Below are 19,052 nucleotides of genomic sequence, written 5' to 3'. Positions count from 1 at the left end.
CTAGGTTTACTACATCTATTGGATTGTAGCTTGGAGCATTCACATGTGTAGCTGATAACCTGAGAGACAGCCCTCATTTGCATAATTGTCCCATGATGCATTGCTGAGGGTTTAAGTTAGCTATTTTTACATTCCAAAATGCAAATGGTACTGTTTGTAATGTGTTTGTCATGCGTTTGTCCTGTGTTTGTAATGTGTTCAAAACCTGATTTAAGGTGGTTTATATTAATAATTGCTAATTTTGTGCTCTGTTTTTGTTTTGCCGTGAATAAACTGGCTACTACAGTTCCTCACTGCAGCTGTGGCATAACAGAAAAATTCAGAATGTGATTCCCTGGTATCACATGCAAATGCAGAGTAGCAGTGAAAAACACCAGTTAGCTCTTACTTTGCATTACATATTATAGTGTTCACAAATACAAACAGATGGACAACATACGGCATTGTGGCAATTAGCATTGTAGAATTTAGATCGGATTCTTACATCTTTCCATCTATTAGGTTTTGTTTTGTCTTTTTCGTCTTGTTACACTTTTTCAGCTTTTTACATCTTTTATATCTTTTATGTCATCTTGGCACACCTTTTTGTATTGTTGCGTCATTTTTCATTTTATATCTTGTCAACTCTCTACATCGTCTTTTTACGCAACTGTTTGCATTGTTCTGTCATTTTTTGTCTTGTCTTTTAAGTCTTTTACATCTTGTTAACTCTGTTATGTCATCTTGTTACACCTTTTACATTTCTTTTTTTCGTCATTTTTGTATTGTTATGCCATTTTTATGTCTTTTTGGTCTTGTTACTATTTTTACATCATGTTACATCTTTTTTGTCTTGTTACATCCTTTACGTAAAAACAACTTAAGCAGCAAGCTTTGTTGAAAATGTAATGAGTATAAAGTACAGATATTTGCTAAAAGACGGAGTAAAAGTTGTAGTTGTCAGAAAAGTAAATAGTACTTACAGTACATAGTATTATAGTAGATACCTGAAAACTCTATTTAAGTGAAGTATTTGGACTTACTTACATCAGTATTGGGCCCTGTTACTGATACTGGATTGGATTGGTCCCACCTCTCGTTGTGACAGCACTCAGGGTGTATGAATGGCAGACACACAGAGGTAGTCAGGGTGGGCCATTGGATTAAATATTACCAGAGCCATGAGGACATCCATTAAGCACCCTGCCAGACCTGTTCACATTGTATTACCTCATGACCTTCAGCTGGCTTTAATTGAATCTGTGTTTAGTCAATGAGTAGTGGGATCGAAGCATTCATAATTTCTCACCCGTGACTGTCCTTGAGTCACGGGACCACTCTCCTTTTGTGTGTGAGTGAGAGCTGATGGCGACTGCCAAGCACATATTGTTGCTTCCCCATCAAATAAGAGAAGCAGATGTTAGGCTAGTCTGGGTCAGTCTGACGGGGGCCAAAACCAATAACCAGCCCTGGATTCTTCCCCTCTGGTGGAATTTGCTTGCTCTTTTCTTAGTGTGCCTTGAGACGGGGCCAACATGCTTCTCTTCTTCTCCACGTGTCTTTTCTATCATTGCAGTGAAAGAGCGGTGAAAACAAATTCCTGGCGGAGTTTGCTCCACTGATCTTATCAGATCAGTGTTTAGAGAAGGGAAGCCGCTTCAGAGAGCCGAGGTGAAGCTTTGCTCGTCTTGGCCTTGATTCTCCCTGGACACAGAACTGACAGAACAAATGTCGTCACAATTTACTTTATATGGTATATGATTTATTTCATTGATTAGTTAATTGTGCTTACAAGGCTGGGAGCTGGGTTAATGGTAACCAATGGTGGGGAATGGCAACACTCTTGGATGACTGATCCTGCAAATTGTGGAGCTGATCAAAGGATTCGTTTCTTGATTGATTAATGGACGAAATCAGTGGTGTAAGGTAGTTACAACAGCACCCAGTGCAGGCTATTATGATGGGCCCTAGGCATGCTAGTGACTTGACATATAACAAATTCAACATACATATTACTCAGCAATTCTGTATATGATGAGAAAACCAAAGAAAATAGAGGATTATTCATTTAATTGAATAGTTTATTTATAGTTTATGTAGAACAGGGATAGTAATTTTAGTATAGATTGCCACTGACTATTTTACAAAAAATAAATAAATCACGGAGTTGGGTTTGCATTTTTGAGGGCATCTCAAGCAAATGGCATCAGTTTTGGCCATCAGGTCCGGGAAAAGACATTTTTATGCTAAAGATTTTGATCTGCTTCAGTGCCCTTGCTTTCTGAAGAATGTCCGCACAGTTCGAGTAATAATGTAGCCTGGCTATAACTGCATGGTTGCTCCCGGTTTGGATTTTGTCTGAAGTGTGTGATGGGCTGTGTTGAGGTGAGGCTCCCTCTCCAGTTTGAAAACCTCTTTGAGCAGGGTGGCCACAAGTCTAGAGACTGCCGTCCTCTGGAATGCCCACGATCCTGATTTTACTGTGGCACGATCGAGCATCCAAGTCTTCACATTTATTTTCAGGTTTGATGATTTTCACAGAAAGATATCCCAGTGTTTCCTGGATTGTGTTGATGTCATCTGTGCAGGTAGATAGAAACTGCTCCATCTTTCTCACCATGTTTTTTAGCCTGCAAACTCAGTTTGGAGCAGATATGCTGTGGCACAAGTCTGCATCATGGCCTTTAGTTCAGTGTTCATAGGTGATAGGTCGACCCCCAGAGCAGATTTCAATTTGGCTTTAAAGATTTTTGCAGTGTCATCCTGGATTGAGTGAAGTTCACGTTTGTGGATCTCTCCTGCTGTATGCTCTGTCGACACTGAGGCCACTTCCCCGTCAAGTGAGCCACTCAAAGGCAAGGCCTTAGCATGCCGAGCAGGCCACAGTCGAGTTTGAGATGTATTTCCTTTCCTTTATTTGGTTTGGGGGTCATTTCGAAAAGCAGTGCATCCAATAAACAACTGAACTGTGCCAGAAAGCTGCAGGTCCAAGTCCCAAAAAAGTTTTATATGGACTAATTCTGCAGGAGCTTCAGAAACATGTGTATTATGCCATTGACTGCTTCGATGGAAGAGCCAAATGGCACCATTTTTAATTTTACATGAGTAAGCGCAGGTGTATTTATTTCCATGATGGCAATCTGCTTGTCACTGTCTTTGTTTACGCCCCTGGATGAATTCAATGTTTACTGTAGTCCAAGATTTATTCTGTGCCTTCTTTTAAAGATCAAAGTCAGGGGTTGAACTAGTTACTGAAGGATTCAGAGAAACACTACTTTGAAAAGTCTGTAATCTGTTTTTTATATCTATTTTTGTGTATTTTCACAGGAGATGAGGGGAAAGAGATGGGGAAAGTCATGCCACAAGGGCCCCATTTACACCTGGTGTTAACATGAGATCTGTATCTGCATACATTATCTGGATAATAACATCTGATCAGCGGGACCTGCATGATATTATTAAGCGTTCTCATTATCTTGATCCTGCCAGCATTGTGATGTAGATTGTGATTGTAGATCTCAATGTGCAAATTAGTTAGGCGGCGCAGGCGGACTTGTCAAAAAACAGTGCATCTCAGGTCAAAGAAAGGAATTCATTTATTTTTAAATCATTTTCAGAAAAGACTTTCTACTACTGCTACTTCTTTTAGGAGGCAGCTTGAGCTAGCAGGAAGAGGCAAAGTTAGGTGACCGTTCAACTTAGTTGATGAGTGTTTTTCTAAAAGACCTCCTCCAATGAAAATCAAATTTTTAATGCTGTTTTCATGTCGATATGCTAGAGGACATATGAGAAAAATAAGCCTTACTTGCCAACATTAGGACCCCAAAAAAAGGAGGATTTCAAAATGAAAGAGGGGTCGGGGGTCTTGAGTTTTAATTGTTTTTTTGTTTTGTTTTTCATAAGCCTCATTCATACATGCAGCCTCTCCCAGAAATGTTCCAGCATTTTCCCTGGGAGGGGTTATTTATGAAAGAGAATTGACTTTCTGTGGCAATTTCCAACCTCAGGATGTTGTAACATTACAGGTAATATGTTGGGAAGGCTGTGTGGTGAGTGAAAGCAGGGACATTACTGGGAAGGGCCTTGTGACACCTAGTGCTCTCCATTTTTTTCTCCATTTCTCACTCACTGAAGAGAACGAGGCACGGGCATCAATGTATTAAGGCGAACTGCACGCAGCAGGCATGAGCAGCTCAATATTTGCTGTGGCTGTATTGTTGTCCAGGTTGAAACAGTAGACTTGTAATGTCGTAGGGCTTATACACAGCATACAGTGCCAGAAACAGGTTGTGGCAACACAAAAGGAAAAAAGTGTCCAAGTTTGTCATAAATCTGGAGAAATACAGGGGAATTGTAATCCCAGGAGGAAACTGGGAGAGAGCAATAAAAATGACTCTCTCGAGAAAATCAGGTTGGCAAGTATAAAATATGGTCATGGTCAAAGCCATGGCCGAGCCACATTGGAACTGCAGTGTACCAATCAAGTCTTGCAAACATGGATTCAGAGAGCCAGGGTTTCATACGTAACAAACCTAAGCAACCAATCCTGCTCCATGTGGGGTGGGGTCTTGCCATATCTGTTACAGCAAAAGAGGAGTATGACAAGAGTTACTATATTGCTGCTCCATCCATTTATCCTGGGGACACAGCGAGGACGAGCCATCATGTTGATCAAGTTTGATTTTAAATCCATTGCCTGTGTCCAATGAATCTGCAGTATAATGCTTCAGCCTGCCAAGGTACATGATTCATGTCAAATGCTGACAGGACTTTTTATATGAGGATGTTGAAGAATACATTTATGGCAAACATCAATCATAACAGTTTGACAGATAGGTAAGCTGCAGAATCAGTTGATGGCAACATTCATGATGATAATTCTGACCGAAAAGTTTGGCACCTTAACCTCCAGGCTGCCGGGGCACTGCAAAATGTCTGTACTCTTATGATTTTCATTTTTTGCAAATGAAGAAAATGCTATGTTTTGGTCATAGACCCTCATTAAAGGGATAGTTCACCCAAATATGAAAATTCAGTCATTATCTACTCACCCTCATGCTGATTGAGGGTCGGGTTTATTTTGTTGGTCCACAGAACACTGCTGGAGTTTCACAGAAAAACAGCGCTGCATAATCTTCCAAACAAAGTAAGTGAATGTTGACCAGTTTTCAAACATAAAGAACTAGAGATAACCCAAAAAAATGCCTCCATACTGCTCGTCTCATCACCGCAACACACACACCCAGTCAGACGGTGTGCACATGAATGTGGCTCCAAGCTAAGGATCTACAGTGAAGATTCAGGCTAAAAACATTGTGCAAATGACATTTTTTCTGTCAAATTGGCATGTTGGGGCTTTAGGAGTCTTGGATTACACCAAACAAGCAGTATGTTTTTATTCTGTTGTTTTTTTATGGTCAACATTCACTTCCGTTGTTTGGGAGATTCTGCAATGCAATTTTCCTGTGAAACTTCAGCAGTGTTTTGTGGACTACAAGACTAAACCTGACTCTCAGTTGGCATGAGGTTGAGCAGATAATGACTGAATTTTCATTTTTGGAGGAACTATCCCTTTAAGGATTTGGTGGATCTCAGAAATGTTGCACTTTTAATAAAATTAGATCTGACACTATGTTGGAATTCAAACTTTGGTCTGCTGGTTTAATTTTTGCTACACATACCACTTTGATGATTTACTCTTTGAAATTAGTATGTAAAGTATTCTTCCGATCTTGGGAAACATTTACGTTAGAAAACTGTGATTGATGCGAACAATTACATCCCAGCTAAATGTAATACTTTGTGATGAACTACGCAATGAATCTTTGGACACTGAGGACTAATATTCAGCTGAAGCAGTGTGGTACTCGAATGAAACATTTTGAAAGTCTTCTCCTGGTCAGAGCTACCCGTCCTTATTTCGTGTCCTGCAGGACGGAGGAGCAGCCGGTGATGGAATTGGAGGGGACTTCATCACGGTGCTTACACCTATCACATCCCCTCACATCATTAAATGAAAAATGAATGGGTGCACTTAGAAAACTGGTGAGGCGTTCTTTGACCTCTATGTTTCCTGTCCCGACTGTGTTCGGTAGAAAGACAATGTGTGTGTGTGAGTGGTGGTGAGCAGTATGGATTGGTATTAAGCTGGAAAAAGGAAGCAGCAGATCATTAACTGGTGGGCCTGCTGCCATCGCTGCATTACCGGCTCTTCAATCTCAAGGTGTGGTCACAAGCCAAGGTCAAAGGTTGTCCGGTGTCCCCTCCAAGCGTGTGAATGATGGACCCCTCCCACCCAGGCCTGGATTAGCGGTGGCTTGGTTGGAGGGCACAGAGCTGATACGCTGCAGCTTTTTCATCTCAACAGTGGGGTGAAAGGTAAGGCTCTGAGTAAGATTTAAGATGATGAATTCAGCAGTCTGTGAGGATAAGGTTTGACTGGTTTATGAGCTCCGTGTTGTACAGTTATGAAGTGTGGTAAGTACCAGCATCTCTCTCTGTGAGTGTGTGTCCGGATCCTCAGCCTCCCTCCTTTCCCTCCACTATCACGACAAGCCCGCCGGACGCCTCTGATCTCTGTTTCGGTCCAATCATCAAAAACCTGAAGTATTTAGGTCAGACTTTAGCCTAGCAAAGGAAGAGACAAGAGAAGAGAAAAAATAACAGTGAGAGAAAGAGAAAGTACACATTCCATTATTGTCCTCTTTTCATAGAGTGTCTCAAAGCACAAATGCCGCCAGTTGCAACCGACACAGCAGACAAAAAGGAGGCTGGTTGTTGTGCTAACATCTCAGTGTGTTGTGATGTGTAATGTGTGTTTTTATGTGCAGTGAGTAGGGGGTCTTTGTATGTATCTTTGTGTGGCTGGCTCCTCTGTGTTAAGATGTAAGCTTAGTCTTAATCTCCTTGTAGTTGAGCATCAGGCTGGTGCTAAGACATTGATTGGACCGACTCCTTAATTGATACCACTGGAGGACAGCCCGCTGGGGGGGATGTGGTTTCAATGTGTGTGTGTTTGCTTTTTGGTGTGTTAGAAGTTGGAAGTGAATCCCCCAGGGACCTGGATGAAACAGAGCGCTCACTTATCCTTATCGAATCCCAATCTCGTGTTGTCAAGCTGTGTCCCGCTGGGAAAGGCGCGCACGCCAGTGAGGAAGATGAGGTCTTATCCGACATCATTAGGGGCTCCAGACAGCGGGCCAGGCCACGCCAATCAGTGCTGCACTCCAACATGACAACTTGGCGCAAGAGAAAGTGCAACTGCCTTCATTAATTCCTCCAAACACACACAAACACACTACGTGCCTGTCACACATGCACTGATATTACCAGAGTTGGGTCAGATTACTTAAAATATGGTCAGTTACTGAAGACAAATTACACGTCGATTTTTGGAATTAGCAGAATTAGTGTATTCCAGCACAGTTACTAATTACGTGTTACAGAAATGCTGTCAGTAACCTAATCCAAGTATCACAATTTTAAAGTAATGTAACTTGATTACTTTGTTATGTTTGGATTACCTCAATATAAAACAAAGTGAAATTATTTAGCCTAATATGTGATGTTTTATGTTCATTGATAGGTTTATTAGTTTGACTGTATATTCCTTCCTTTGTTGTGTCCTTTGTTGAAACTGTTGTTTCACACTGAACCTGAGTGGTGTTGTGAAGTGTTGTAATTTGTGCGCACTGTGCATGGTGCATTGTTCTTAATTTTAAATTTTATTTCAAAATTGTAATCCTGCTAATAATGCCCATTTATATTAAATATATCTGTAATCTGATTTTGTCTTTTTTTTAATCCAGATAATGTATTCCTGTTAGATATGATACTTCCCAAATCAGGTAATGAGTAAAATAATCCACAAAGTTGCATTACAAAAATTGTAACCTAATCTGAATTCTTTTGCATTACTTCAAAATTAAATGTTGAAAATATTGCACCTTCTTCTAAAAAAAATATGGATACAGCCACAAAAATTTGAGTTCCAAGTAAAAAGGTATAGAACTCCTCCTATCCATAAATCATGATTAAGGAACAAACAAACAAAAAATATTAGTTAAGTCACCCTTAACATAACTGTCAACCATGGATGTTTTTCTTTTCATATTTGAATCATAATATTCATATTTTTCTTTATATTCACTTTTTTTTTTTTTACCTTCCTGACATTTCACCGTGATATACAGTATTTTGGCAGTATTTGTGTAACACACTCAGGAGCTCTGCTTCAGTCTTTAGAAGCTGCAGCAGTTATTTACTAACAAACTCAAATATATACAGTACATTTACTGCCAGACTGACAACTTCAATGCTCAGCTTTTCCTCCACTCTGTGCACATTCAACGCCTCTCAGTGCCACAGCAGACAGTAATCAGGCTGCCAGTCACCTGCTCTTACACTCACTAAACTTACACACTCGCTGCAATACTCTGACTAGTCTGTACTCTGCACTGTAAGCCAGCACTTGATCATTCGCACTAAATACAAAATATTCCCAAACAAAGGCAGAGGCATTTCTTCTTCTCTGTTACCAGTTAGTTCAGTAATTTTATTTTCCAGGCGGCATGTTTCTCAGCTCAGCTGCGCTGCAGTGCAGAGACTGACCCCCTGTGGCGTGTCCTGACACTGCAATACAGCATCTCCCCATTAGTTTAATGGAAAAAGGAGAGTCTATATTTAGGACAGTACTGAAAAACATACCATCTGGATTTGTTCATACTAACCAAGCCTACTACATATCATATTTGTGATAAAATATTCAATCATCTAATCCTTATAAATGTAACTATAATCTAATTACATGTTTTTTCAAATGTACTCTGGGCACACTAGGTGCCCCTCACATGTTCACTTATATTAACACATGCCATTATACACACACACACACACACACACTCTCTCTCTCTCTCTCTCTCTCTCTCTCTCTCTCTCTCTCTCTCTCTCTCTCTCTCTTCTTGCTCTGCTAATCAAGTCCTGAGACTCCAATTATAAAAAAGAATAATTCATTTGCAGCTTTTCTCCATATTCATGAGCTCAGCAATATAGACTGAATTCCATACATTGTTGAACGTATGTTCCCAGATGAATTATAGATGTTATTTGAATTTGTTCAGTGTTCTTAAATGTCATCATTAATCTGAACAAGGAACAACAGTGCCAGCTCATATCCTTAGAGGAAAATGAAAATGTGTTTTTGTCTCTGCAGAGTTTGTGTGTGTGAAGAGAAAGATAAAGGATCCAGATCTATTCTATAGCTTGCATTATTCCTTTGTGTATTTGTGAGTCTGAGTGTGAGAGAGGAGGAGGAGGGAGAGTCCTTATGTGCATTGGAGGCAGCCAGCAGCCAGTGTGTATCTAAAGGCGTTCAGAGCAGGGATGATCAGAGGGTGTGAGCCCAACACATTCATCAGGGCTCTCCATGGGGACAGAAGTTGAGGCGCACCACAGAGACGAATAAAAATGCTGCGGACCGAAAAGAAATGAAATAATTTATTCCAGGAATGGAGTGGAAGGGATTTGGAGACGAGTGTGTGTGGAAGGGGAATGGCAGAGGAATGGATTAAGGCTGCGTTCAGTGTCTGCATGAGATAGAGGCTAGCACTGTGGCCCTGAACTTTTTCCTATTCCACACACCGCCACTGAAAGGAAATTCAATTGCCACTTTCCCTCACTTTCTGCCTGGTGTGTGTGAGAGAGAGCGGGAGGAAAAGGGAAAGAGAGATAGGCTTGGTGACTGAATGCAAAGTAAATGCACACATATAGGCTGGTGTAATTTGCAAGGTGGAGGAATTTAAAGAAAAAGTTGAAAAAGCCGTCTCTAGCTCTTTTATAAACATGGCAGCGCTCTGTGGCCCCTTCACTCTTCTTTACTCAACCCCTTCCCCGTCTGTCTCTATCTCATCTAACCAGCTCCCCACCACACCGTCCCGCTCTATGTCAAAGCTCCATGTCTTTAATGTTAATACCACACAGTCCATTCAGGCTCAGAGCGTCATCCCAATAGCCGGGGAATATTCTCCAAAAGAAAATAAAAGTCGGAGAGTTCACAAACGGCTGTTCGGTGCAGCACCGTGTGGAAATCTCAGTATATTCCCTGTGGCTCGAGGTCTGTTTGTTTAACGACATCCATGCCAGATGGAGGAACTTGACAGTCGCAGTGAGAGGAAACAACAGAAGCGGAAATTTAAAATAAAAACATCACATGATGTGTATCAGTGAATGAGGCCACGGGATATAATTCAACAAGTTCAGCAGCCCAGCCCTCACACGCTGAAGCGATCAAAGCCAAATGTGGCACTCAAAAGCGCCATTTGGCCTGTGGGAACATGCCAAATTCAATTTCAGGTGGAGTATACTGCCAGTCTGACACCACCACTCCTCTGAGACACCAGAAGCCTTTACATAACCTCACAATCTCTCAGTCTTTGTGGTCAACTTCTTTCAAACTGTCAGTCTTTTCCTGTTTCAGCGGGACCTGACACGGGTGCTGCAGAAACAACAGGAATCTGGTGACTTGAAAATCATAAAAAGATGTTTCCTCCGCCTTAACCAACCTCATTTACTGCAATTTTGAATTGTAGTCAAGTTAAAGCTGGATGATACAGCAAAAAATATGATCACAGCATTTTTTTACGGATTGATCATTATTGATATTTATCACAATATACCATTTGATAATGTTTCCAGTTCAAAGTGTATTTTGACAATGACTGAAACCAGAGGGTTCATTAAACTTTGGAATATAGTCTTTTGCAAACATTTAACTGTGCAAACATGGCTTGGCTTACAATACATTTTGTGAATATATTGCATCATACTTAATACCTCATACCTTGACATGCAAGCCAAATACTGTGGACTGACAGGCTGTTGTTGTGTTCATTTCCTCTGTGTGATACAGGCTGCTAGATCTATCTTTACTGAGTAGAAAATGTCCAAAGTTTATCATTGTTATAAACGTAAATTTTATCACAATACCATATCAAGAAGCTCTAAGTCAATTCAGTTTGAATAGTTTGTGTAGAACATCTGTGTAGTGTGTGAGATGAGGTGAGGGTGAAAAGTTTCAGTCATGGTATTATTTGATGATTATTTTGTTACAGTGGTGAATATAATTAAGCCCTAATCTACTCTAAGTATCAGTTCATACATTAAAATTATAGTGTTCAAAACATTCGCCACCCATGACAACACGTGGATTGTAAATTTTTTTGTGAAATCCCTGTTTCTCCTGCTTCCATGTGTTGCCTTTTCTTTATAAAATCTACCTCCCCTCATATGATATCATAGTTTCCAAAACACAAGGCGAAAAGTGACTTGTCATGTCACTCAATCATAAAACCAAGTCCTGTCTGAACATGCACCTTTATCACCTATGTTGGTAGTCAGAGTCTTATGAAGCATGTGTTTAGTTTATTGTGTCAGCTGTTTAAGCTGCAGGCCCATCCATTTGTGTTTATCATCTGTCTTCTGGGTTGGATTTTCAATAAAATAAGAAGTGAAAACAAAGCTATTAAGCCGGCAACTTGCAAGCTCCAGATGGTGAACAGTCTAAATACATGCGCATGAATGCAGAGTAGTGGTGGAAGTGGGACTCCAAAAGAGTTTTACCTTTAAGTAAAAGTGGCCACATCTCATTATAAAAACACTTCATTGCGAGCCATGGTTCTGCTTTGAGAATATTACTTGAGTTAAAGTATTATTAGCAGAATGTAACCAAAGTATCACAAGTAGCAAAGGTAAAACCTCTGAGAGTGTAAAGCCGAAGACAAACTTTCTTTTAACTTTAAGTATACGCACCCCTACGCATTTATACGCATCCGTACGCATCCACACACATCATGGCTGTCTTGCGTATCCTGCATCCATTTGGAGTGATGGTTGTTCACGTCCTCAGAAATTAACACTACAGAAACGAGTGGTTAAACAGGAAGTATATCTGTGGCCTAGGCAACAGTTTCTTGTTCAAGGTGGACCAAATATTAGTGGACATGCTGTTAGGTAGTCGGTCTACAGTAATGCATCATTTAATGAGCTCATTTGTTTTGTATATAGTTATTAAGTCTTATGAAATGGATATTTTAAAAATACTTCAATAAAGTATTTGAGTAAATTTACTTTGTTACATTCCACCACGGATTCAGTGGAAATGACTGTTTCATAGCAGCAGTAAGAAAGACAACAAAGCAAGCTTCATCAACAGGTAATAAGCTCACTCAGTGGTGAATTTAGAGGTGTCATTTGTTAGATTGATGGATTAGCATGAAGCTTCCAGCATCTCTAATGTCTTTGTTTTATATTGTAAACTGAATCTCTCTGGTATTTGAACTGCTCTTTAAACAAAACAAGGCAGACGTCACCTCAGGCTCTGGGAAATTGTAATGAACGTTATCCACAATTTTTCGAGATTTGGACTAAATCGATTAATCAAGAAAATAATCAACAAATTAGGCTGACGAAAAATTATAACAATGATGCACATATTGTTAATACTTTAGTTAACATCTGGAACTAGTTGTATGCTTGGTGGAATGTTACTAAGTACTCTACATATACTCAAGTATTGCACTTAAGCACAAATTTGAAGTCTACCATGTAGCATTTGACAGGTAAGGTTAATTTTTGCACTCATAAAATATTACACAACACAATGCTTTTGAAAGCTTAAACTACCTACAGTATACAAGTAGAGTTAAAACAATTAAACAACTGACAGAAAATTAATTGGCAACAATTTTGATTATCGTTGAAGCATTTTTCAAGCAAAAATGGCAAACATTTTGGGTTTCTATATGTGCAGTAGATAATTACTGCATATGTACAGTATATGTACAGGGTCTTCAACCTTTATACTCTCTTTCACAAAAATGGTTCCAGACTTTCCAGATAGAAAGATTAGATAAGACTGGGGTGTGTCAGTTTCTTGAGATATGCTTGTTTTGGCTGACTGGGTTTGAGTTCTGGCATGATTTTAGTGTTTAGAAGAGGAAGGCAGTGGGGTAGCTCAGAGGAGCCATGCGCACCTCTATTTGTGACCTTGTCTTGGGCATAACTAGACTGTTGGAAGGATTGTTGGTTAAGCAAACTGAGCCGCCGCTGTTGTGTGGAGTCTTTTTTGTTTTCGTACCTATATTTTTTAACAGAGACTGCCCAGTGTTTATTTAGTCATCATTTTCAATGCAGGACTATTATTTATAGTGGAGTGTTGTCACAGTGTGATATTACTATGTTTACTTAAAGGACCAGGATGTTGGATTAGTGGCATCTAAATTTCAGCTTGAAGATTGCTAATATGTCATCTCACTCTCCCCCTTCAAGCGGGTAAGAGAAACTACAATCACTGCAAAACTCACAAAAAATGTTTGGTTTGTCCCTTCTGGGCAACTGTAGAAACATGGTATCCTCCCTGAAGGAAATTACACCCTCAATAGATATAAATGGTCAATGTAAGGTAACAAAAAGGCAACAGTTTGTATTTTGAGGTAATTATACACCAAAGAAAACATACTTATGAATATTATATTCCATTTCTGCCATTTTCTGACAATAAATCCCAGTAAATTTTGCACATGGGACCTTTAAGTAATGTTCTCAGTTCAGGACTTCTATTATCTATCTATTTATAGGGGATTATTTTTACAATGTAGTATTAGTATTTTTACTTAAGTAAAGGATCTGTATACTTCTACTTCTGGTTGTGGGCAGGATACAAAAAAAAACATATAGCCTTGGTCAATTCTCAGTAAACCTGACCAAACTTCTGGCTTAGAACTGGAGTTGGTATAATAATAGGACGGGTCAAATTGAGAGACTGAATCTGACTGTATAATTATACTTTGTATTGTTGTATATGTCACAATAAACTTGACCTTTTCCTTAACCTTTATTTTTATTTACAATGTTGCAAATCTAGAAGTTTTTTTTTAATATTTCAAACAAAAAAATATTTTATAGAAAATCTGTATAGAAATGCTGTCATGGGGTCCAGAATTCCAACACAAGTGCACCCTTTTATTTCTGTGTACACAGTATATGTGTATTTGTGTGTGTGTGTGTGTGTGTGTGTTATAGAGAGAGATAGACCGACAGAGAGGGAGGGAGAGAGCGAGAAAACCTTATTGTTTGATTGTTAGCTCAGAGCTAAACAGATGCGTAAATAGAGATAGTGGAGCCCAGTCACATCAGATTAGACCAAACAACAAAATTCAAACTGTCTCTCACACTCTCCCACACACAAACACACACACACATGCTCTTGCAGACAGTAAGTGGAACTGGGAAAACAAACAGACAGCAGCAGCAACGTGCCTCCATTGTACGTCCCACCTTTATTAACAACAACAGGAAAACACGCTCCTGCACTTTAACTATCATGTAAATGCACTTGCACAATGTAGGTCTTTGTGCACTACAGGAGCATACCGACACACACTGTGGAGTAAATACAGTGATGACGCATACCATCACATGCCTCATAAACCCTAATGTTACCACTCCAATATCTCCATAGGCCCCGGGCGAAACAGCGAGGCCGCCATAGAGACAGGAAGGAAGAGCGAGTGCGGCGCACACAGGCGAGCTGTGATGATGAATTGATTGATGAATGCAAATGAAGATGAATGCACATGGCAAATACAGATAACAAGAGGAATATGAAGAGTACAGCGGCTGGTTCACCTTTTCCCTGTAGCAGAAAATATGAATAGCTGATGTGTATCTGGCCTATTAATACCACAGCAGCGACAGTCAACGCACCACTGAACCAGATATGGATCCCTTATCACAAATCGTATGGCCCAGAATCAGCAGCCACACGTCTTTCTATACCATCTGGAGCCTAATCGCTGCGCCGGGACGCACAGATCACCTTAATCACCCGACATCCTAACCTTTATTGCCATATGGACTCAGTCCTAAAAGTGACCATAGATCAGTGTACATGCAGAGTAACTCGCAGCAGTTTGTGTTCTTAATTGTTTGTTAATGCAGCATCATTCTATCATAAAACATGCTGGGTGGAAACGGGGGTGTGTGTGTGTGTGTGTGTGTGTGTGTGTGTGTGTGTGGCTTTTTGTATGTGTTTGAGCGACTATTTTAAAAATCGCTCACTAATTCAAAGGTCCAGTGTGTTTACGAGGATTTATTGGCAAAATATGGCAGACATGTTATAAAACACTCACAAGTATGTTTTCTTTAGAGTATAATCAACTAAAAATAAGAATCGTATTTTCGTTTTATAGGGCCTTGTGCATTCAATGCCACTAAATGCTAAAGACTGGTCCTTTAAAGGGATGGATTGCCTAAAATCCAAAACACATATTTTCCCCCTGGCCTGTAGTGCTTTTTATCCATTTAGATTTTTTTGATGTGAGTTGCAGAGTTTGGGATATATTGACCATAGAGATGTCAGCCTTCTCTCAAATATAATGGAACTAGATAGCACTCTGAGTACTTCTTGAGCTCAAAGCACCAAAAAACAAAACAAAACAACAACAACAAAAAAAAAAACACAAAAAACCCACACATTTGATTTTTGATTTTTTTTTTCAAAAATCATGTTTCATGTAAGAACTGCAGTTGAGGTACTGTCTTTTCTACTACAAAGAAAGTATTTCCCACATGAAACTGCTTGCAACAAGATCTGTGAATTATCTTGTGTAACCGGGTCATGCTTTTTGGAAAGAGACACTGGTTTTGAATTTTTTAAATGTTGTGGCACACTGAGCACCACAAGCTGAGTCCAACCTAGTTCCATTATATTGAAGAGAAGGCGTCTCTACAACCAGTATCTCTAAAACTCTGTAACTCACGCCAAAAAATTTAGTTAAGAGTTAAGTTGCTTTTAATGCAAAAATTCCAAACTGAATTGCTGTTTTTCTCTGTTTTGCATCACTGTTCGGGAAATGCTTACTCTTTGGGTTCTTAACTGTTGGATGGACAAAATTAGTAAGACGTCTTCATGAATTTAGAAAAACTGATTGACACCTTTCACTATTTGTACAATTATTTGGACAACTGAGAAAATAATCATCAATAATGAAAGTAATCCTTGGTTGCTTCCCTAGCCTGCCCACCTGTATATGCGATGTGAAACATGTTTGCATTTGTTGGTGTGTAACGTTTCTCAATTTCTCTTGTAGAATCCCACTTTATAGTGGTTTAAAGGGTCGGTTCACCAAAATTTCCTTCCTCAAAAAAGTATTTCCCAGTTTACTTAAATTTAGCCATGCAGAAAGGTTGTCAAAAGTGTCTAAGTATTGATATTTTTAAAAGTGTTACATTACAATATCCTTTTATTTTAGTATCATCAGTACCAAAGCTAAAAAAGACTATCAAGCAAAACCAGTAAGGTCCTCAATGACTTTTTTCAGTACCAGCACAGTGTGTGCTGTGCAGGTTCTTGATTGTTAATTGTGCGCCTGGGACCTTTTTCTTTTTGCCATGTTATTGAAAGAGGTATTGAATACTGTTTCTTTATACCCGCATTGTATTTAAGTTTATAATTCTGGTATCATGACAGCTCTACCATGCAGACAGTTTTGGTTTTATTTGATCAGGTTTTAAGATACTCATCTCTGAGATTTCTGCCTCGCTGTCAAGATTTTTTTCATTGGAACTACTTTCTACCGAGGAAACTGTTGACAGCTTGTTCTGTGGATTATCCAGAGTAATGAGGACACTGATTTTGGAAAGAGATATTGCTGTGGAAGTTTTTCAGTCTCATTTTTCAGTGCTCTAAGCACTATAAACGAAATTCCATCCAGCTCCATTGTAGGATGGAGGCGGACGTCTCAGAGATGTTGATGATACTGTGTCTCAAATCCAGGACAAATAAAACCAGAACTATCCGTGTGACCGAAATTTTAGATATAAAAACTAAAATTTCCAAACAAAATGTATTAAGGGTGATATGCACAGTTACTCACATTCTCACACACACACACACACACACACACACACACACACACACACACACACACACACACACACACACACACTGTGTAGTGACCTGTAGGCATCTAGAGATGAGGTTAATGATGACTGTGTTTGGGAGAGTGATGTAGGTTTCACAGGACAGATCTTTCAAAGTCTGATAAAGGGGACATCGCCTCTAGGCATTGATTTGAGTGCACACAGACACACACACACACACACACACACAAGGTATATATACACAATAACTTGTGTGCGGCTGTTCCAGTGTGTCTGTATGTGCGCCTTGGAGTCAGTCTCATATTGATGATTGTTCAATTAGATGGAACCGAGGTGTGCGTCCATCATTTACCAAACCTCCAGGGCCAAGACACATTTCTATCAATACAGTGAGACCTTTGCCCTGCTTGTCCTACAGCAGTTGTTACATTTAAGCACTCAGTCTATCTGTGTGTGTGTTTATACTTTGTGTGTGTGTATATATGTGTGTGTGTTTCTCCGTGCGTGATCATGAATGATAACCTGGGTCTGATGAAAAGGTTAAACCCCAATCATAAGATTGTTTACAAAGTAGTCTGGTGTCCAGGCTGCTGATGATCTGAGGATAACTATTGCTCCATTGATTAGTGCTGATCCCAGATTACACACAGAGAAAGAAATAGGATGATAACTGAGAGGAAGATAACAACACACCCATATTTAAACTGGGTTGCACCAACAAGGATTAATTTTTAAACTTAATTAAATCCTGATTTAGTGCAGCGCGGTGGTGCAGTGGTTAGCACTGCCGCCTCACAGCAAGGAGGTCCTGAGGTCGAATCCCCCAGATGGCTGGGTCAGGGCCTTTCTGTGTGCATGTTCTCCCTGTGTCTGCGTGGGTTCTCTCTGGGTTCTCCGGCTTCCTCCCACAGTCCAAAGACATGCATGCTAGGTTAATTGGTGACTCTAAATTGCCCGTAGGTGTGAATGTGAGTGTGAGTGGTTGTCTGTCTCTGTGTGTCAGCTCTGCGATGAACTGGCGACTTGTCCAGGGTGAACCCCGCCTCTCGCCTAATGTCAGCTGGGATAGACTCCAGCCCCCCCGCGACCCTTCGGGAATAAGCGGTTACAGAAAATGAATGGATGGAAATCCTGATTTATATTCAAATTATGTTGCACCAGACTTTAAAACTAGCTCAAAATGATGAAAGATTAAATTCAAACCTCTCTTTAAAACTCAGTTCAGCATTTTTACTATAGATCTAGATCAAATTTAATTTTGTTGCACCAAAACTTTAAATTTACACTTGAGGAGGTTTAACTTTTAAAATGGCTGCCTTTTTGAGATGGTTTCAATCCAATTGAGTTTTATTATGTGTCTCTTCTTTCTTTCACTCCAGTTTCTTTCACTGCAGTTTCTGTCTTTTTTCTGTGCTGCTGTTTGTTTTTTAATCTTCTATTATTTTGCCATGTTGCTTCATTAATTTGTGTGATGTCATCAGTGTCATGCGCTCCTATTTCCCTTATGAGCTCACAGGAGAAGTGACATGTCCTTGTAAGCAACGTTGTGGAGTTTATGACCAAAAATCTGATTTTTAGGTAAGACCTTAACATCATGATTATTTTTTGCCTAGTGTTCATTGTATTCTATGTACAAAAGTTTGACTCACATAACTTAAAGCAGCGTTTTCTCTACTTTCATTTGATGCTTTGTATTAATGCTAGCTTACAGCCTATGTAAGGGTTGCTTGGGGCGGGGATAGCTGTGACGGTTCTTAAAATGATGATTGCAAACTCAAGACCAAACCAACTGTGGGTCAGGTGTGTACATTGTCTGTTCTGAGCCCACAAAGCAGCACTGTAGGCTCAGTCATCTCCATGTGGCACAAGTGTGACAGTGATTGAACCCTTATGTGTCACATGCACATTTAGGAATACAGTGAACACACACAAAGTGTTTTGTGTCACTTCCAGTTGTTCACTTTATTCAAAACTGTTTATCCTTTATCCTTCAATAAAGTTGGATAGTGTGGATCTTAAATCAGCAAATTGCCTCTAATTGTTACATTCATCCCTAGCTAGTGTTACAACCAGTAGGTGATTTGAGGGGGGATCAGGGCAATGCCATCCCATGTGTTAGCAAAATGACCAAAAGT

Source organism: Lutjanus erythropterus, chromosome 9, assembly GCF_056507025.1.
Source record: "Lutjanus erythropterus isolate fLutEry1 chromosome 9, fLutEry1.hap2, whole genome shotgun sequence".
NCBI classification, from domain to species: domain Eukaryota; kingdom Metazoa; phylum Chordata; class Actinopteri; order Lutjaniformes; family Lutjanidae; genus Lutjanus; species Lutjanus erythropterus.
The sequence above is the reverse complement of the archived record's forward strand: the minus strand, read 5'-3'. Positions refer to the sequence as shown.